Below are 22,627 nucleotides of genomic sequence, written 5' to 3'. Positions count from 1 at the left end.
ATATGCTAGTTTAGTGTTGTAGATTCATAAAAAAGAGGCGGAAAGCGAAAATTTTTAATAATTTATTAATGAGACTAAAAATAAGTTCTACCTACTAATCTTGCACATATTGTTATTGTGCTCCCGAAAGTAAGGTTTTTGGTGAAGTTAGTTTAATGCGGCTACGCCACATAGCCGAGTCCAAGGATCCGAAGCGGCGCAAAGCCGCTGAGGATCCGCTGGACGAGCCTTCCTTGTACTTGTCATCAGAAACGCAAGCGAACCTGATCACTCGTTTGCCCGGTATACTCAAACATAGGGGCTATCCCTAGTTTAAGTCCGACTGAGCGGCAGCGAAGTCGGACAGCACCCAATTGAAACGATGTGGCGTGTGACAATAATTTAATTTTTGCCGATAAATACAATCCTATTGTTACTAAATAAAACATTGTTAATGCCTAATGTGGCTACGCCACATCGATTTTTCTCTCATGCTGTCCGACTTCGCTACCGCTCAGAGGGACTTAAACTAGAGGTAGCCCGTATGTTTGAGTATACCGGGCAAACGAGTGGATCGCAGGTTTGCTTACGTTTCCGATGACGAGTACGAGGACTACGGCTATGCGGCATAGCCGCATTAAACTAGCTTCGCCAAAAACCTTACTTTCGGGAGCACAATAACTCTATGAACAAAGTTATTAGGTACAACTTACTTTAAAGCTAATTAATGAATTATTAAAAAAAAAATTCGCTTTCCGCCTCATTTTTATGAATCTACAACACTAAACTAGCATATTCACGAAAGAAAAACATGTTTTCCACTTACAGGGGGAAAAGTAGCTAAAGTAAACAATTACCTTCATTTCCCTGCACATTCTCTCAAGGCTATTGGTCCAGCATGGGGCTTTTCTAGTCGTAGTCTGTTTGGTTTGGAATACAGCTCTTCTCATGTGCTGTTATCGTGCAGTGTCTGAGTTTTAGTGTAGCTTCTTCTAGATCTTTGGGGTTTCTGACATTGACCTGGAGCCCCACCAAAGACGCTCTTAGGGATTTCATCTACATGTCCCTAATACCTTCATGAGTTCTTCTCCTAATCCTTAGATCAAAGCAGACCCTTACTGACCTTAGAACTGAGATAAGCAGAGTGATACGTACAATCCAGAACCATTTTCCTGTCCAAACTATTATGCCTGTATGTGGGGGTTCCCATGACTCACAATTTACAAGGCAGGTGACCTAAGATATCGCACCCCCATGCTACGTAATGAGCATTGACATCGAAACCCATGATCGGGTGAATATTTCGCCTCTTGCAATAGTGAAGCAAACTTTTCAACGCCGCCCTTGGTAGCTAACGACATTCTTATTTTGTCCTCTCTGTGGCAATTTCTATTATTGCAGACACTAGGTGCCTGGAAATAAATTCGGTTAATGGGAAAGTCGATGTCGCAGGGTTGTCCTTGGAAGACCCTTCTCTTTATAATGAAGCAACTTACAACTTTGCTTTGGAAGGCGGTGAACACGATCTGCTATGGTCCATGATTCTTGGATAAATCACTGCTGTTCACTCACCAACCTGCTTAGGACCGCTGAAGCTTCTTTGTAGTAAAGAATATTTGGTGAACTGGTATTCCAGCATATCGTTGTTAACGGATCGCAATGGTCATAGGCTGTATGTAGGGGTGGCTTGACGTTCCCATTTCCTGGGTGGATATAACCGACAGAATGATAGTCGGTAGTTCCTCTGGTTTCCATGCGTTCGCAAAACTGATAGCAGCAGCTTCTGCCGAAAAAGCGGAGCAGCTTGTTGGGATGCAGTAGGCCAGATCAGCTCCTATACCGCTGATCCTTACTCCGACTCTTTCTTGTAGCTTGGAAGCGTCAGTGTATATTTGTAGTAGTGTAGGTAGGTCCGGGAATGGTTAGTTCATTAGCCCTAGGAATTTTGCCTTAACGACCTTGCGGGAGGACCTGCTCGCAGAGACCTGGATGAGTTGGTGTTTGGACTTCTCGTGTACCAGAGTCGGTCTTCGGTTCTGTGAAGGATTTTAGGTTCTCTACAGAAAGGGATAAGTGTATTTTTGAGTTTGAACGATCTTTTATTGGCTAGGTGATGGGAATTGCAACAATGTAATACGCAGTATTTGGCGGCGGCTATGTTGAACCCCACTGATTCAGCCCATTTTCCGATTTCATTTACTGCAGCTTGAAGCTTTATCCGCACTCGAGCAGTCGATCCTCCCACTACGACGATTATGATGTTGTCGGCGTAGATGAAAATGTAAACTCCCCCGGCAAAGGAACGGCGAGGACGGACCCCTGTGGGACATCGATTTTTTTCACATACGTTCTAAACTGTAGGCTACCAACTCCCACTCAAAAGACATGATTGTTGAGGTAGTCCTTGATGTAGTTCCCAAGGCTTCCGGAGAATCAGCTACCCGGTTGCCGAAGAACCTCCTCGCTGCAGACTGTGTTGTAAGCCATGGCGATGTTCAATATTGCTATGTCGGCGTGCAGATCGTCCGCCAGAATCTGCCGAAGGATTTCTGTAAGGGCTCCGTGGTGGGATCTAGTCCTTCCACCCTTGGGAAATGCGAATTGGCGCTGGTTAAGATGGGTGTTTTCTTCGAGGTAGGTTATAAGCCGTTCGTTGACCATCCGCTCCATAGTTTTCCCTGCGTATGGGCAGCAGGCTATTCTGCCGGAAGTCTTTCGCTGTACGGTGAGTGTCACCCTTCTCAGGCATGGGGATTACAAGGGCCGTTTTCAAAGAGGATGGAATGGATTGGCCATTCCAGATGCGGTTCAAACAGCACTCTTCTAGTCTCTGCTGGATCATGCCGTAGCATAAGGCAGCCGACGTCATTTAGTCGCGCGGAGTTGTAGGGGCCGGTAGCGAGCGCCGCCGTTAATTTTATTCCCGTGAAATCTCCGTTGAAGTCTTATCCGTAACCCGTTGGGAATATAAGGGCGCTGTTCCAAGCCTTCTGCATCGTGCTAAAAATGTCGGAGGGAGAGCAGCGTCTGAAGATAACGAGCTGAAGTGTTGGCGGAATTTTTCTGCAACATTTTGGGGTTTGACAACACTCCCAACTGTTGGAGCTACAGTTGCCTTTTTACAAACCGAGCATTTCCAAATTAATTCAACAAACGGTAAATCTATCATACATTCTCGGCAGCCGGCTGCACATGATAACACTTACGAGAGTTGCATAGATCGTATCACTTATCAAGGTGAATGCAGATTTGTGTAATTCTTTACTTTATCCCACTAACAAAAACTCCTTTGCGTAGCAGACATAGAGATGCAGAGGTATACATGGTCTCCATAACAACGCTTGTTACACTAACTTTCCTTCCCCGACGACTATTTGGTATTTAAAACTCTAGAGCTCTAGAAGCGTGCACGTTGAGAATGGACAGCTACACCCCATTCGTTGATCCTGTGTGCAATTTCGCTTGTTCTGGTCAATCATGGAGTAGCAACTACGAAGTGTACGGTCATCATGGTCATGCTCTATTTCTTGGGGTTTGACTGTTGCGGTTCTGTTTGCTTCGAGGGAGAAGCCGACTGGCCTTCTTTTCCTGCTGAGGGCGTTCCCTCTCCTCCAAAGCTCGGCGGTGGAAACATCGGGAGGTATCCCTTGGTGCAACGCGTTCCAGCACTTGATGATCTTCGAAGTCTCGATGGCCTTCCTGGCCAGGTTTCGAGATCTACGAAACTATGCATCCGTATGTTCTTCCATGGGGTGGCTAGCGTGAATGTTTTTCTATATCCGGAGTGCTTTACGGTCTTTGATGGCTTGACTGACCTCTGGGTTCCACTAGTGGGTGGCTCGGGGTAAAAGTTTGCTTGCCACTTGTACGAGGAATACCGCGCTCGGCGGCTTTAACGAGTTTAATCATTATTTGGTCGGGTGCATATGCACGGCATGGTGCGAAAGAGTTCGAGACCCGAGTGTATTTTTTTTTGGTCCAACTGAATGCATGGACCTAGGCTGCTAGGGCCGAGAACCGGGACTTCCAGACGTAACTGATTCATGATCGCGTGAATACGGGCGTTGTAGGTACACTCTTGAGACAGTGTTCTATGTATATTTTATAATTTATAAGCGCTAAAATGTTCACTTAATTACCGGAAAGTTTTTATATTTGCGATATCACGGGCTGTGGTGTGCGTGGATGATTGCGCAGGTTTTTGGCGAGCTTATGTTAACGTGCTGAATGGTAGAAGTAAGTGAGATTCTTCATATCATTAAAGTTCTCGGTCATGTCGCCATGTAGCAAATTGTGTAGTGGATATGGCCGTCAATTTTTTGATTAGTCCAACTAAAGGCGTGAAGCTAGGCTCTATAATCTAGGGTAGAGACTTTCGGGCGTAATAAATTCATGATCGCGCGAGCAGTGGGTCAATGCTTGAGAACGCGCTTTCGAATTTATAGGTGCTACGACGTTCAATTAATTACCGGGGGTTTTTTAATGTTGGCGGAATCGCGGGCGTAGGTATGTGTTGATGATTGAAATTGCATGTTCGCTGTTGTGACTAGGTTTGTGCTATCGCGAGGGCCGCGAGCGTTTGTACGTTTTGAATGGTTGAGATTGTGAGTGAAAAGCGCTAGCGTCGAAAAATGTAACGGTAGCTCTTTCACTCATCGAAGATCTTTTATTGAATATGACTACCATATTACAAACAAGCCGTTGACTAGAGTGGAAACAATGAAAGACTTAGAAGTCTGATAGTCAGTGGGATTTCAACATCGTTATCGAAAAAGCTTGGTTCTATAACTTTAGCGACCCCCTTTACCTGCGATCACTTCAGTAGGTACAGTTCACTAGTGCGACCAATATTGGAAACGTCCTCAATAGTTTGGGGGTATTATCATAGTGCTTGGACGGATCGAATCGAGCAAGTCCAGAAGCGTTTTGGCAGATGTGCCCTGCGGAGCTTTCCTTGGCGTGATTCGCTCAATTTCTCTAGTCTTGGCTGTTTTTACTGGCATGGTGTTGATAGCGGCAGTCCATTGTACCGATATACTATCGCAGTATTAATTTAGCATTCCTGCACACTGTACGATCTCGCGCATTGGTTCATCGGCCATTCCATCGGACAGAATATGGGCGGTTTCCCCTATACGCCGTACGTTCAGTCAGGTTTCCGATGTGTTTAAGTTCTATGATTCTTCCAGAGTATTCCGGAACATATTTCTGTCATCTAGAATTTTTTAACATTATTTTCTTCCTATTTGTTAATTCTTGTATTGTTGACCAAGACCAAATATCTATTTCTATATCTGTAAACCTGTTTAAAATACAATGGGGTTTTCATGCCAACTTGAGAAGTGAAATTTGTTAATCAACAACAACAGTTTTCCCCCATCCCCAATATCATTAAGACTACGAGTCGGATGACAAACAAAACAAATAAATAAATCTCCGGTACAAATCTGTTTCCTTTTCTTTTTCGTAGCTAGAATAATAAGAAAAGTACGCGCGCGTGAAATTGCTAGTATGTTCGTTATACAAAGTAAGATTTTCAGTACACTTACTGCTTATTTTGGGCCGCTCAAGATTATTGCATATACTTGTCGCGAAAGCAAACCAATATTTTTTAGCCATAGGCTTAGTTTGTTAACCGTTCTCAATAATTTTTCTTTGTGGAAATTGCTTGTAGAATTTGTACTTACCAACAATCTCCTTCCTCTCGTAACATTTGTGAAGTTCGCAGTATCATATACGACTGATAGCAGAACCAACTGTTAAGCTAACGTTTCTTCCGTTTCCTGTCCTGATCTAAGTTCAAGATCAATAAACGATTTGAAATTAACATGAGTTATAAATTGAAAGATGATTTGCTGCTCCCAGACATTAGCATCGATTCATTCTTTGTGCAATATCAGAGTTTACAACTTTATGGGCATTAAGGATTAAACCAAAGATTAATTCGTGGTTTTATTCATAGATTTAGGAACAATATTCTGAGTCGGACTGTACGATAGGAACTGACACATGATTTATTATATCTTTATCATGATGTGGTTTTTGTGATTGTGAATTAGTTCACAAAATCAAAACATATTTCCTCGCGAATTTTGAGCTTGAGCTTGTGCGACCACCCCTGGCTGCTACTCCGTTATTGATCGGGACTAGCTGAAGTTGCACAGGGAATCAGTAGATTATGCTTGGGATTAGCGAAAAATCTTTCAATGTGCAACTTCTGGTAATCCTAGTGTTTCTGATCAATACCGGCGCCGGCCAGGCCCGAACGTAGATCGCGAAAGGAAAGGGAAGGAATTGTTAGTCCGATATTTGCTTTTGCTAGAGGCCGTATATACTACTGCGCACTCCACAAGTATCACGGGAGGAGGATATTTTTGTTAGTAGAGTATAGAAGTTGGATATACTTCTTCTTTACCGACGCCAGAGAGGTGATTCCACTACCTGGACTAGATATCGATCCACCAATTTCATGGACCGGGGACCAACGGCTTTACTTCACTTCTGAAGGAAGACGTGACCACAGACCTCGGCTGGAATTGAACCCAGGCCAACTGGAATGAGTGGCAGTCACGCTTACCACTCAACCACCGGCGCCGTCAAAACATATTTCCTCGCGAATTTTTTCACGAAACTCAGAATTTTCTTCATTAATCCTTTCAATCATCGTGAACTACTTCATGATTTCTAATATATTAGTCACGATTTAATATCGTTGCTCGTAAAATAGTATACGTGAACTAATTCTTGATTCCTAGTGAATTAGTCACGACTCACTTTTCGTGCTCGATCACAAAATCATAAAATATTTTTCGGGTATTCGCGAATTGGTTAATGATTCCTAGAACATTAGCCACATTTTACCATTCGTGCTCGTGAAATAGTTTACACTATCATGATCATGCACATATATTCGTGAACTAGTTCATTATTAGTAGTATAATAATTAAGGCTGCATTCGTGCTCGTGGAATTGTTCACAAAATAGGAAAATACTCATATGTTCGGTTCATGATTCCTAGTGTCACCGTTCGTGATTTAAATAGTTCACAAAATCATGAAATCTTATTCCTGAAAACGTGAACTGGTCTCTGATTCTTAGAATAATAGTCACACCTGTCCATGCGCACCCATAAAATAATTTACAAAATTATAAAATTCTCTTTATGTTACCCTGTTCACAATTCCCATTACAATATTCACGAAATGCTATATTTATTCTTAGTGGAGAAAAAATTAGGCAAAGCAATTTTCTCTACCTGGGACAAAGTTGTTTAAAAAAATCTTTGCGCGAGAAGAGCACAAAACCTGCAACTAAATTAGTTATGGAATTTACGTTTCGATTTGCTCTCGTCAGAAACCCCATCTCATCGTGTTCGTTATATATTTCATAAAACAAGATACAATCAGTCACACTTTTATGATCCAGTTCATATTGTCTCGTCACTAGTAAAAAATCTGATAATAATTAGACATGAACATGAGTCGCATCATTCCACGTGTCGAATTCGACAGTGAGCTTAAGAATAAAATACCACCATAACGTGCCTATATATTACGAAAATCGTGAGAAAGATCCTGAAATCATGAACATAAATCACACGACTCGTTACTAAAAAACCAAAAATCGTGACCGAGATCCTGAAATCATGAACGCACATCACTCTACTTGTGACTAAAATATCACGATTACCTGAATAGAAATTATGGAAATTGTGACAATGATCCTGAAATCATGAACATAAATCACACCACTTCGCCAGAACAATCTAGTACGAAGCTCTTGAATAAAATATCACGATAACGTGAATATAAGAAAATAGTTGCTAAAGTTCTGAAATTATGAATATTAATCGCGCTACTCTACTAAAAAATCCGATGGTAAACTAATGAATTGAATATCACGGTAACGTGACGAGCAATTACGAAAATCGCAACGTAGCTCCTGAAATCATGAACACCGTTTGAATGTAGGTTCTTTATTTGATATACTGTTTACAAACATATTATGAATAAGAATTAAACATGTCCAGCGAACAACCACAGTAATCCAACCGAACAATGCACAGTAGTCCAGAACGCAAATTTGACAGGAATTTTGAAATTTTGCTAAAACTAAACAACTTAGCCTCATCAAGGGGTAATATATGTTGAGATGCGGGAAAAAAGGGAAAAGTTTCAATGTTTATAAAGTTATGTAGCGATATTTTTATGAAATACTTGTTATAAGTTTAGTGGAGTACAATGTCCAATTTGCAAAATCCACTTGAGAAAATAAAAATATATTAATAATTGTCGAAGCTATAACAACTTCCGCAAAACGCGTTTTTTTCAAAGAGGTTTGCCTTGACTACGATTCCAGTCCAACAGCTCAACAGAAACCATCAAACTAAAAAAAATCATTAGTATATGTAAATGGGGTGTCCTTAAACGATCGATTAAAAAAATCTTCTTTTTGGAAACGGAGACGATTTTTCCAAAAAAAACACTATTTTCACCTGAAAAAAATTATTTAAAAATCTATAACAATAATATGAGAATTTTGACGAAAAAATTAATTCGTTCAAGGACATGGCAGTTAAATTACGAGCAAGTCAAAAAAAAAAATGTTTTGAGATCGGTTGCAAACTTTTCCGGCAATCGTAGTCACCGCAAAGACGCTTTTGGGAAACATGATTTCGAGATAATCGCGTTTAAAGTTTCAAGTCTGCATAACAGTCCCATTTGCAGGTGCATTTCAAATCTTTGGAGAAGATTTCGTTTAAACAACAGTCTTTTTGCTCTTTTTTTGTTAAAACAAGAGTCAGGGCGGTTCTAATTTTACCAAGGCCAAAAATTAACTTTTTGATCATTCCAGCTAGAGCCAAACGACCTTCAGCAAAGTTGTAGAACGACAGATTTTGGAAAAGTTTGCTGAAGACATGCAAGCTCTAGCTGTCTTACTTTTTATTTTGCAACATATTTAAAATCGAAGGTTAGGGTGTTTCGTAGAAAAACTTTTTTATTGAAATACCTTTTGCGGTATTGATTTAAGGTTGCACAGAGAATGCGTAAAATTCGCAAACGAAAAAAGCAGTTTTTTTCCACACCGTATGTCAGATCTTCATAAAAATCAATCAGCAGTACAGTAACAACATTCTACATACGCTGATTGATTTTTATGAAGATCTGACATACGGTGTGGAAAAAAACTGCTTTTTTCGTTTGCGAATTTTACGCATTCTCTGTGCAACCTTAAAACAAACAGTATTCAGACAATTTTAAGATTGTTTTAAGGCGAATAATTCGTTTCATGGCACCACATATCTAACTATTTTCGTTGAAAACTTATGAGCACTTTTTCGCCCAAAATGGGTTTTTTGGAAAACAATTTAACTCATTGGGACAAACAAGAGAGGTCCCCTAGGTTGACGGGTTTAACGATATTGCAAACATTATCAAGCAGCACCTGACAGACAACTGCTTTAAGGTGCATCGAGGAGACCGAGAGGGCTTCTGGGCCTTTTTCATGTTTTGTGTTTTTTCATACTCCACACCAGCCCAAACTATCAGTCAACCAACAGCCTGTGCACATTGGCGTGGTAGGCTGGTGGATCGCCATGGATTGGCCTTTTCTGTAGAATGTGTTTACAAACATTGTTCAACAGCTTAATAATAATGTTTGTGGGCACAGCTCGCAGTGGGGATCATTGCGTGTCGATTTATTGAGCAACTTCGTCATCGTGCACAGGTCAATAAAATAAATAAAGAAATGTAGAAGTTAAAACTTATGAGTTAGTTTTTAGAATTAGTGTACAATGTGCGTGTTTGTCTTAGAATTTGTGAAAGCTGGACCAGGGATTGGAACTGGCGCATATGATAGAATAATCGGTAAATCCAGTGTTCAATATGTACATTCGATTCTATTCATTCGGGAAGATTGGATTGGTAAATAAAGGTGCAATTATCATACATGTACAGCATGTTATGAACCCTTTCATTACTACAATAATGTTTCGATTATATCAGGGTCGGTCTGTATTTTAGCGTGATATATTTGAAGCGTGATATATTCAAAATAAAACAAAAGATCACATTCAAGCGTTAATCCATGTATTTCTATGAACAAAAAGTAATAAAAAGTTAGTCAAAAAGAATAAATTATAGGAGGGTAATGAGCCTATTTTTGCCATGTTTCTGTTGTCATACTACCCATTTGAAACCGTTGGTTAGAGCAGCGTTCGCCATCTTTGTTCAACGCATTGGGTCAAATGCTATGGCATCAGCGGATAATTTTTCTCCACACAGCTTCACTTTACGTATCTCGTACCGTTCCTTAAAATTGTTGAACCACCCAAATCTAAACTTGAAGGAATCTGGTAGGTTAAGTTGTATTCGAAGGGACTACGATTCAGTTCTCGTTGTTTCAACATCCATATAACTAGTCTCATATCCAATGGTTGATGTTGTCCTTCCAAAAGAAAAGGTTTCACATCCATTCAATAGAAAATGCCATATCTCTGCATACCTACCATATCTTTCCTACTTTGTTTTACTCGTCATTGTGTTAGATTTTTCTGCGGATAACTAACAATTAAGCGAATAAAAAAGAAGTCGTTTTTTACCCGCTACATCAAACGCCTTCTTAAGGACACGGCAATTAAGTTACGAAGAATTTAAAATAAAAACTACTACTGAACTACTGTTTCTACTACTTAGACCTCTAAAAAGATTTCAGATTCATTCTTAAGAATCTATTCTTTAAGATTAAAGAATAAAAAAGTTCGACTTTTTGATCGACCCCATCATATATAAACCCTTAACGAAATAGTCCGAAACTCAATAATAGGCTCATTACCCTACATGAAAATAATTAAATCAATTGTAAAAATATCTTAAAAGTATCAGGACATAATATGTGGCTTAATTAGATCACAACGTAGTGTGCCTTGCCTGTTTTTCAAAAAGCGTGATATAATCGAGGGTGATATAAACGAGTATTGATATAAACGCATAGTGATATAATCGAAACATTACTGTATATCCTAAATTAGATTCATACTAACACTCACTAACACAATTAATTGTATATTCTCATATACACTCACACAAACGCGATCATGCAATTGCAATCATCTACACATATTAAAGCAAACCCACCGCTCGCGCGATCATGAATCGATCACGTCCGGAATTCTACCCTCGGTTATAGAAACCTAGATCCATACCTTCAGTTGAACCAATTAAACAATGACGCTCATACCCACCGGACAAAACGTTCCACGGCGACATGACCGGGTCAGGTTGGGTCACTTGAGTTATATGGCTAAACTGACTCTTCTAGCATCTAGCACTAAAAATTAAGCATCAGACTCACGTTCCGCACGCAATTATTCAAGAATACATGCGAATGGCCACGCGATTATAACATCGAATTTAGACACGCGAAGTTACACATACGCTAGCGCAAGCAACAAACACGTTAACATATAAACGCTCGAACCGTTCGCGATCACACTATCCACGCCAACAGACAGATATGCACCCCTGGACTCGAACGCCAAAACTCACACCTACCACACACACCACCACCACAGGACTTATAATTAGACTTTACATACAATGTCACACGCAATAATTACAGGTTTTTGTCTGGCAACCGGGGAAAATACATCTCAAACGCAGAATTTATCATTTCAATGATGGCCTTGGATCTGCGTTGCCTGTTTTTAAGGCACCATAAAAAATCTATAGTGCTTATATCTTTTGAACGAGTGTTAGAGAGAGTTTTGATGTGTTAGAAGAAAATGTTCGTCTTTGAAAACTTCGAAAAACATTAGAAGGATAGATTGGAAATTAAATGAAAACTAAAAAGTTATGTTAAAAAAGGGTTTTTTTAATTGATCCTTTGTAATATGTTTAAATTACTTTCACGGTGAACAAAATAAAAATATATGTTTGTTTTAATTATAAAATATTGCACTTTGAAATAATTTTCTATTATTTTAAATAGTGGGTAGGGTGGTTCGAAATTTATTAAAATCAGGAAACTAACTTTTCAATGGTTTGAGATAGTTTTGTTGTCTTCCAGAAAATTGAAGAAAATAAAAATTTAAGAAACTTTTTGTGGAAGACCCTAAAACTATGTCGTGTACTTTTCATTTTATAAGAAATTGACCAAAAAAATAGTGTTTCTTGAAAAATGATTTTCTTTGTATAACTTTTGCAGTTTTAATTATTCATTAAGATCACTTTTGAAATACTTTCAGATATTTTGAAGGGGAACAATTCTCGCCTACTTTTTGAAATGGACCTATGTGCAAAAGAGAGCCTCTCTTTGTTTACTTTCTCTTTCGATTATCACGGCTTTACCGTTAATCTTTCCAATAATGTTCCAGTACATATTGGAAGAGCATGATTTCGACTAGCATATTATGCAAAGAGTTAAGCAGCAAACGCAGATGCGACCGTGTTATTTGCGGAAGAGAAAGTAAACAAAGAGAGGCTCTCATTTGCACATAGGACCTTTTCAATAAGTTTGCTTGAATTCGTCTTAATATACCGAACCTCTAGCTAGTCTCGTTAGAAAGTTTAATATCAGACCCACTTATACTTTTTACTAAAAATAACTTTTTTATTGAGTGAATATTGCAAGATATAAAAAATATCGTTTTTGCCATTTTTGGTGATCTATACTATTTGAAAAAGTAATATTTTTTATATAAAGGTGCTCATAACTTTGAAACGAAGAGTTTACTAGTTGGTGTTTTAAAGCAAATTAATAATCTTCAATAATCGCTCTAAAATAATCTTCAAGTTGTCCACAGGCTACAAGTGTAATAGAAATAAAACCGTTGTTGTAAGAAACATCCTAAAGCTTACATTTGGATTTCTCGAGCAAGGGAAAGTATAAAAGCTAGAGCTTGCATGTCTTCAGCAAAGTTGTCTAAAATTTGTTGCTCTACAACTTCATCAAAGACAGTAAAGCTTTATCTCGAACCGTTAAAAATTTCAATTTTAAATATTGCTAAAATTAGGACCACCCTTGCATCTGTTTAAACGAAAAGAAGGGCCTTGCAAAGTACAGCAACTTTGCCAAACATATTGTAAGACTAAGGGCCGATTTCTACACCCTCGCTTAACGCTTAAGCCAGGTTTAAACGTACTGGAGAACCTGGTTTAAAAGTTAAGCGAGGGTGAAAAAATCGGCCCTAAGTCGTTTAATTTCAGTAAAACGTCAAAATTCCTGCTGAATTCACATTCTGGACCACTGTGTAATAGAATGTAACGCCTTGTATATTTGTGGTGCGAGCTTTTTTTTGGAAGCAGATGTTTTTATGATTACGAGATTTACTATTCACAATTTCAGAAACTTCAGAATATATTGGCTCAAATGGCACGTTCCCAATATATTCTGAAGTTCATTCAGTTTACGAAACCGTGTTTTTTTGTTCATGTTTTTATGAATAGATTTTTTTCCGTGTGCAACCTATGCTAAATCTCTTGAAGAATACAAAATCACTGTATCACCGTGTAATTACTAGCAAGCAAGAGTGGTCAAAAATGCTCAAATTAGGAAATCTTAACCCTTTCATGCCCAATTTTATTCTAGTAGGATTTCAAATATATTATCCCTTGAAAACGGTGGGGTCAAGAAGCACGAAAAGCCTTTTTTCATAAAGATAGATCATAGATGCTTCCCTCGCAGTGTCAGAAGCTGTTCGATTTTTATCTTTCAATGCTCAATACAATTCTCCTAGAATATTTAGAATAGTCCACTTGCGACGAAAACGTAGCCATACACAGTCCAAATTAATAAGTTTTATTAGTTTTCAATAATTTTGCAACATAACGAAGGTATATGAAAAATCCATTTTCCGTCACCAACGTAAACTGTCCCTGGTAGCACTGCTCCATCGGAATGCAATCAGACTAATTGCAATAACTTCTGTTGTAGAGCTGATCTTTGTAACTATTAATACTCAAATGAAAGGCAATAGTCACATTTATTAGCCATAATTGCTTTTGTGGGCAAATCTTGCCCCAATCTAAAGTTATAGCTGTTTAAAAACGTTGTTGTCCACAAACAACATGGGCATGAATGAGTTAAAGACAAATAGTTAAAATACAAAAAAGTAAAATAAATAACAACGTATTCGATTAATATTCGGTGGGAAATTTAGAAAAATTATCGTCGACAAATATGGTCCCTTGTTATCGCTCAAAAGGTTTTTAAAAATGAACCAAACACCCAATATAATTATAAACTTGGCCCCACTGTCTCGCCATCAACCAGATTAGTAGACAACGAACAACACTATGAACGAATTATACATCCTGCGCCCTATCGCGCAGTGAAACTTCGTGATTGAATGAACCGATCTGTGTTGGTGCCACAACTGCCCCCGAAGTGGTGGCACCTTTCATAATGCACACAAATCATACCTATAGGTACCTCTAGTATGTGTTCACCCGATTGTGTATGTGACGATAGTAACAGCACACGATCACAATAATAACCATTGACTGCACATCATAACAGAAATCGCCGTGAGCTAGCTGTGAACCGAACTGTGCAAAGGGCGTAACAATCAACACCTCACAGAAAAACATTAAATAATTTCAATTTATAATTTTGTCATATTTTTTGTTTGGATTCTGCTGACATACGAAGTCGTTCACAGCATATTTTGACAATGTCACAAAACAGAACCTCATTTTCCACTTATAATGATATGAAATGTGAATGAAGGTACACTTCGCGCCTTACTACCCTAATAAACATCATATCTCGACAAACATATGATTACGGCCTAAAAGCCAACTGTCAAAATCCACTTTGAATGGAAATTCCGGACAAACCGTTACACGCCAATCGCAGATGTTGGTAGTAAATGAAAGAGAAAAGTTTTCTCTTTCATAAACTGTTGTGAACTATGTTGGACTAGTAACGGTTTGTCTGGAATTTCCATTTAAAGTGGATTTTGACAGTTGGCTTTTAGGCCGTAATCATATGTTTGTCGAGATATGATTCAAGAGCCTAACGACCTGTTCAGGGTATTATCCCAACAATATGTGGAATCATCGTACTATATGGGTTAAAGTTCATGAATAAGTTTATTTTTTATTGGACTAGGGCGTAAAAGATTGCTGTCACTTGAGGATGAAATGCTGGAGAAACCGTCATTGGCAACAGTTCACAGCAGTCAACGGAAGAGTCAACTTGTCTCGTGGAACTCTACTTGCACTAATTCTAAGATAGTCAAAATTACATATGGTACTCTTATATCCTAAGAACCATTAAAGCCGTCTGAATTATTTCAGATCAGTTGAAATAATTGTATGAGCTCATAATGAAGTCTACTTTTTCAATTTGTCGTTTGAAAAAATCTAATAATTTTCAAAATTAACGTTCCATCCTACTTTAACAGTACCACAGATTTAGGCCAACATTTTCCCAGTTACGCCCGTTCCGCAAGTCAATCCAAAAAAATCACAAACCCGCTGCGGCGCAAAGAAACGGCAGCAGAGAGAGAGAAACACCGTCGCGGACGTAGGCCCGTTTCGGATTGTGTGCGAGCGTGTTTGTAGTGGTGCTGCTGACTGACTGGCTGGCTGGCATGGTATGGTAGTGCCCCTATCGCACAACCGTGGCTATGAATTGAAGCAGCGTAAAAAATGTTCAGTCTTCTTCAGGCACTTTTGAGTAGCTCCCGTGTGCGTAAAGAGTTTCGCGATCGTAAATTGTCTCGGTGTAAAAGTGGTTACGGGGTGGATTTTTTTTCTTTCTCTAGAGGTAAAACGAAAAATTTCATTTTACCAATTTTAACGGATAGTGTGCAGAAATCGCTCAAACAAGTAGATCCGCATTGTTCTACATGGCAGCAAGTAGCAATCGGTGATGGTTGCATAAATTACTATAGTGCGAAAACGGTGATTCCCAAGAGTGAAGTTCGATTCACACGAAAGTTGAACAATTATCACTGCAAGCGATAATTAGTTAGTTCACGAAAGATCGGAACAAAATAATTGCTACTTTTGGTTATCCGAAAGAGTTTCATTCACACCACACAGAAAATTGAATTCATTTCAATGTAAAGTGAAGGTTTTCTTTTTTGCTTGCTTTTCGCTGTTCGAGTTAAGCAAAATTACGCGAAAGAAGGGGAAACAAGCTGCAACAACATCAACAGCAGCAAAAAATCAACTACTCGACGTTACTCAAATCTGTCAATTCTCTTTCCTGCCAGTAGCGACCCCTTTCCCTTGCTTCCCCATGCCTATGCAGCTGATGGACGACATAACACATACCGCGGGTTGAATGTGTTTGTGAAAGTGATAACTGTTTCTGTTTTTTTTCGCACAATGAAGTCGATAAACAAGTGATGGGCGACGAGGACGGAATCGGAATTCCTATGCAAATCGATTTTGGGAAGGTGCGCAGATTCGTTACGTTAATGCGTGAAATGTGCAACAAATCCGCGAGAGTGGAAGAGGCGGGGGTGTTTGTATGTTTGGCGTTACACAACTTTTTCCCATATGTTAACCAAGAGAATCAAGACTAGTGTAACGGTGAGTCAGATTGTTCCAAACTGTGACTCGGAACAAAAAACTACAGCATTAGTAGGATGAATCATTCATGCTGTACAGAACCGGAAATCGATGAGTTAGATGTTTGATTGTTGATCAGTGAGAAATCGAGTTCCTGGATAGATTTTTTGTTGGTGGTTATAGAGGATTCAAACCAACGGGTCATTCGCCTTTTTCTATCGTAAGAAAAGTCACTAGTACAAGCGCTAATCCAAACTATTTCGACATATTTTTATACTAGCTGCTAAAGTTTTGAAGTTGATTAAAATCTAGGGATTTGTTTAATTAGAAACATTCATCTAGAACTAGGGTTTTCGAGTGTTTGGTGCGTTTGAGACAAGAATTCAATGGGTTGTACCGAGTATACAAACACGCCGATATCGAAAGGATGATGAAACATGGTAGACCACAGTGCGCTGGACACGTAGCGCGTATGCCGAAAGAGAGACCAAGGCTAAAGTTGTGCTCAGCAGAGAGCCTGGAAAAGGTCGTTGACTTCAGGACAGACACCGCACTCGCTAGCTGTGTGCAATCCAGGAAGATGTCCGTGCGGTTGGTTGGCGTTCAAGAAGATGAAATAAATTGCGCCAGAGCGAGTAATCTGGAAATTTAAAATACATTCAGTCATGATTCAGAATACCCTGAACTTTTGGCTACGATGATGATGACCTAGCACTAGGGTACTCACCCAGCACTGGGGTATTCACCTAGCACTGGGGTACTCACATTGGATAGCAAGTAACGACACGAATCACCTTGTACAGCTCTCAAATATTTCCTTCTCGATATTGTACAGCCCTTTAAGGAGATACTTCTTCCTTACCACGAACACACGAATGATAGTGAAGCAAATCTGGAGCTAACCTATATTTATTTTATTCATTATTTAAGTGTTCTGTTGGTGCACCATATTGACGGCTCAGACCGAGATGAGCTGAATATTTCCACCATTTCCGAGTAGTTTTCAAAAGATTGCTATATATTATTAGTTATTAATGCATGTCATGCCTACTTTAAAATTCAATGCAACTTTGCTGAACATATTTTCGACAAATTGGCGAAGAAATTGATATTGAATCCATGCAGTACAGCGAAAGAGATGATCATTCCAAATATTACACGACCTTTTTTCGAAATTTTGAAATGGTGCCCCCATATTGGAAGATAAGTCGTTACGACAAAAAATGTGTGTGTATGTGTAATTTAAACTAATGATTTTCTCAGCGATAGTTGAACCGGTATGCACAAATTTAATTTGAAATAGAACGGCATAACGTCCCTACAGGTTGCTATTGATTTTTTGTCGATCAAAGTTTCGGTTCCGGAGATATGGTCATGCAATAAGTTTCCATATGAACTGGTACTACCACGATATCAAGAGCCTAAATCCGGCAATTTTTTATTGAGATAGGCTTTCTGGACGTTTATCAGAGTTATTTAACATAACCAGCCATGGAATCAGTTTGGATAGATCTAAAAAGCACAATAGCGCCACTTAAAACAGATTTTTATTTTAACCGTCGATTTAATGAGATATAACAACGAGGACCATATAGTTCAACTGACTGGCCCACATTCTGTACTTCGTGGCTGAGAAATCTACTGGTAACGATTATTATCCCAAATATAATAGTTCATAGTCAAAAAGTCTGTCAGTAGCACTTCAACTCTACAGATGGTACCTATTGACGATAAAGTGATATTTTCCGTGTGGAATCCCCTCATTGATATCATAGATTCCACCCACCACTTTTTTCCACCGACGTCAGCAACATCAACACTGGCATATTATCCCCGCACAATCAGCTGTACCAACTTTCGACTGCCGATATAAATAAATTGCACATCATTTTATCTCATCCAAGCTCGATCGATCGAAACAATTAACCACTCTCCCTTTATCCGATCGGTCGACCGGGGTTTGCGGTGGGCGGCCGTGTCATCCACCTGTCTAAACAACTGACAGCGTAGCATCGTCGTCGCTGCTGCTGCTGTTAAATGAGGTTCTGTCAATTGCACTGTTTTTTTTCCTAGTCGACTAGGCTACATAGGCGAAGGTTTTATTTATCTTCGTTTCATTAATCGAAACGATAGTGAAACTCAGCTAGGTATTTAAAACTGGAGTCGAGCCGTCAGCGGTCGCGTTCAATAGTCTGTAGTCATTTGTCGGAGAATGAAAATTGAACTATAGGATATAGTAACATTTTTTCCTTTGCCGTCGAATCTTTCCATGACCTTCTGAAAAGTTGTCTGGTCGATGATATTTTTAGGTAGATATTTTCACAGAGAACGAATTTCCAGGTTCGAACAAATAAGTTGTAAATATTTCAACGAATACCCGTTCACACAATGTATTCTAACTGGAGTTACAACTGGTATCGGGGGCTATCCTGTTTGGCATAAAGTTATTTGGTATAACATCGCTTGGCATAAAGTCTTTTGGCATAATGTCCGTTTGGCATAAGAAATAATCTGATGGTAGCTCATTTGGTACAGTGGCCATTTGGCATAAAATGTGCAGGATATTGGATGCTAATGAGGTCGTTTGGCATAATGGTCCTTTGGCATAAAGGTCGTTTCGCATAACGGCCGTTTGGTATAATTATTTTTTCTCCACGGGCATATGGCATAACGACCATTTGGCATAATTTTGAGAAGTGATGACACTGAAGGCCATTCGACATGGTTTTTTTTATCATCTGTGAAACAGGCATAATTTCAAACCGATTTTTTTGAAACCGATGCCAGTAGGTGTAAATACATAAAAATTGTCATTTTTATAATTGGGCAAAAGTCAGTAATGATTGGGCTGGTTAAATAGTCTTTTTACATGATCTAAAAAAGTAAAATAAGCTAATAATTTACCAATTTATGCAAAATGACCGTTTTCCAGAAGTTAAAAGTAATTATTCCAAATGACCGGTAGTGTAGTCACCACTCAAAATTATGTCAAATGTCCGTTATGCTAAAAATGCATTATGCCAAATAACTAGGCTAAATGACAATGCCAAATGGCCCGCTCTCTTATACGATACGTTTTCTCTTCTAGCAGTGTTTAATGCAGCTTTCAAGTTCAATTAAAGCTTAAGCAGCTTTAAAGTTCGCTAGCAACATTATGTATTATCCGAACTTATTGATATTAACCTTCATCAAAATGTGCGCTTAGGGCGACTCCACAAACTGCTCATGTTTGAAAGAAGAAATCAACTTCAGTAAGAGGAATAATATTTATGTGTCAGATAGATTATATAGAAAACTAAAATGGGCATGGGTTTCAGCGCGAACAAAAACGATTTTTTTGAGAAATTTGTTTAGAAATTTGGGTGAAGCGAATTGATCAAACCTTTTGTACATTGTAATCATTTCAATAACTTTTTTTTTTCGAGAGTTGTCCTACTGAAGCTGTAGAGCTAGGTTCTCGGAAGGGCTCCCCGTCAGAATCACATACTACAATTTGCAGACGAGACAGGCAATGTCGCCCACTAAAACACTGCATTAGGCCAATTGTAGCGGGCCGTGATTCTGAATGTGATATTCATTGTTCGGTTCAGGTATGTGCGGGCGAACGGACTCGCGATCGCGTGTATCATCGTGAAGAGCTCGAGCATTTGTAGTTAACGTGTTCGATCGCGTGTGCGTTTGTATGTCGCGTGTGCTAACGTGTATGTAACTTCGTAAAAATTCTATTTTATAACCGTGTGCCTTTCGCATATTCGCGTGTGTTCTTGTATAATCGCGCGCGGACCGTGAGTCTAATACTTTATTTTTTTGTGCACTGCTAAGATGCTAAAAGAGTGTGAGATCTTCCATATCACTAGAGTTCCCGGTGATGTCGCCATGGAACGTGTTGTCTAGTGGATAGGGTGATGAGCCTATTTGCACCATGTTTCTATTATCACCCTACCCATTTGAAGCCGTTGGTTAGAGCAGTGTCTGCCATCTTTGTTCAACGCATTGAGTCAAATGGTAGCGCAACAATAGGGGCACTCGATTCGTGTTTTCATTGCGCTCAAACACGAGAATTTTACTGTTTTCAACGCATTTGTGTTATTATATTGGTTCTTAACAACGAAGCAAAGCGGTTCATGTCAATTTTTCGCATTCCATTGATTGTAAGGCAAGAAATTACCGAATTAGTGAGGCACCTTGCTTAGTATGGTGAAAATAGGCTCATCACCCTATGTGCTTTATTTTTTTTTTTGGTTCTACTGAATGTATGGACCTAAGTTATTAGGACAGAGAGTAATGGTTTCCGGATGTGACCGATTCATGAGCGCGCGAAAACGGACGTTTGTAGATTCGCGTTTGAGACAGCGTTTGAACCTTCGTAAGTGCTAAAACATTCTCCTTATTACCGGGGTGTTATTAAGTTTGCACGATCGCGAACGTAGGTGTGCGTTGTTAATCGCGAAGGGCTTAAGCGTTCGTATGTTAACGTGTTTGTCACTTGTGCTCGCGTTCATGTGACCTCGCGTGTACAAGACTGGATTTTGTAACCGTTTGGCCATTCCTATATACGCGTGCATTCTTGGATGGTCACGCGGACCTTCATTCTGATAGCTAGTTTTCGGTGTACAATTCACGTTCTGACAGGGAGTAAGTTACCCCATATCACTAGAGTCCTCGATCATGTCGCCATGTAACGTGTTGTCCAGTGGATATGAGAGCTTTATTTTTTTTAATTGATCCAATTGGAGGCATTGACCTAGTCTGCTGATATCAAGGATAGAAACATCAGGAAGTATCCGATTCATGATAGGGATGTTATCATGTTTACGAGATCGCGGGTGTAGGTGTCGTGGATGGTCGCGAAGGACTCAAGCATATGTATATTAACGTGTATTTCGCGTGTATGTGACTTCGCGTGTATTATTTCGATTTTATAATTATGTAGTGTGTATTCTTGTTTGATTGCGCGCGAACCGTGAGTCTGATGCGTAATTTTTAGTGCATGGTACAGCTGGTAGAAGAGAATCCGTTTCCCAATACGTGGAACGTGTTGTTTAGTGAATATGAGCGTCATTTTTTTGATTGGTTCAACTGAAGACATTAGTGCAGACTGCTAAGACCGAGGTAAGACTTCCGGACGTGACCGTTTCATGATCGCGCGAGTGGTGGATTAATGTTTGAGATCGTGTTTGGAAGTTTAAAGACGCTACGTTTACTTAACTACCGGGATTTTTTCATGTAGGCAACATCGCGGGCGTAAGTATGTGTGGATTATTGCAATTGTATGGTCGCCTTTGTGACCAGGTTTGTGTTATCGCAAAGGCCACGAGTATTTGTACCTATATGAGTATAGATAGCGTATAGTAGAGATATACTAATAAAAATAATCATAACATGCCGAATAAAGAAAAAAGATGTAAAAAGCTTGATTAGAAGTGTATAAATTGATCGATGCTGTTTTGGTATACCTCAATAATCAAACTCGTCTAAATGCAGCAAATGTTGTATATTTACCATTAACGACAATTGCATGCTGTTAGACTTTCATCATGCTATGCTGGCCGGGAATGGATGACTCATATGCGTCGGTAAATTCATTGTTCCCTAATTTATCCAATCCGACTTTCCCGAATGAATAGAACCAAATGCACAAACGCAATTGATTACCAGAAGTATTGGCCACTATTCTATCATATACGCCAGTTCTGCATCCATTCCCTGACCCAACTGCCACAAATACTCAGACGAAGACATACATAGATAGACATTCGACTAGCACATAACAATTGATCACTAATATTAAGAACTACAATTATTACAAACGACAACTAATAGGTATCTACTTATGTATTTATTAAATTGATTTAATTATTAAAAATAACCTGTGCACGATGACGAAGTCCACCGATAAATGGACATACAATGACTCCCACTGTGAGCCCCGTCCACGAATGCCGCCATCAAATTGTGGAACAATATTTGCAAACACGGCACACAGCAAAAGTCAATGCACATCGACCCGCCAGTCGGCCACATCACCGCGCACAGACCAGTGGTTGAGCGTTTGTATGCGCAGGTGTAGAGTATGAAGAAACATAAAACATAAAAAGGCACATAAGCCCTCTCGGTCTCCTCGA

At 39.3% G+C, this 22,627-nt stretch overlaps 1 protein-coding gene across 7 annotated transcripts in view; it reads left to right on the top strand.

Annotated features, from left to right (window-relative positions):
- LOC131681277 (transcription factor SPT20 homolog) overlaps positions 1 to 22,627 on the top strand; it is a 137,107-nt gene that overhangs the window by 1,474 nt on the left and 113,006 nt on the right. The window contains exon 1 of one of the 7 annotated variants that reach the window (XM_058961994.1): positions 15,634 to 15,750. The exons of the other annotated variants lie outside the window; for them this stretch is intronic. The gene's annotated coding sequence lies outside the window, so the exon portion shown is untranslated. Of the gene's footprint in view, positions 1 to 15,633; positions 15,751 to 22,627 lie in introns of those variants that run through there. 7 annotated transcript variants of the gene reach the window in all.

The sequence above is a fragment of the Topomyia yanbarensis genome, chromosome 2, assembly GCF_030247195.1.
Source record: "Topomyia yanbarensis strain Yona2022 chromosome 2, ASM3024719v1, whole genome shotgun sequence".
Lineage (NCBI taxonomy): Eukaryota > Metazoa > Arthropoda > Insecta > Diptera > Culicidae > Topomyia > Topomyia yanbarensis.
Note: the sequence above shows the minus strand (reverse complement) of the source record. Positions and strands in the feature narration are given on the sequence as shown.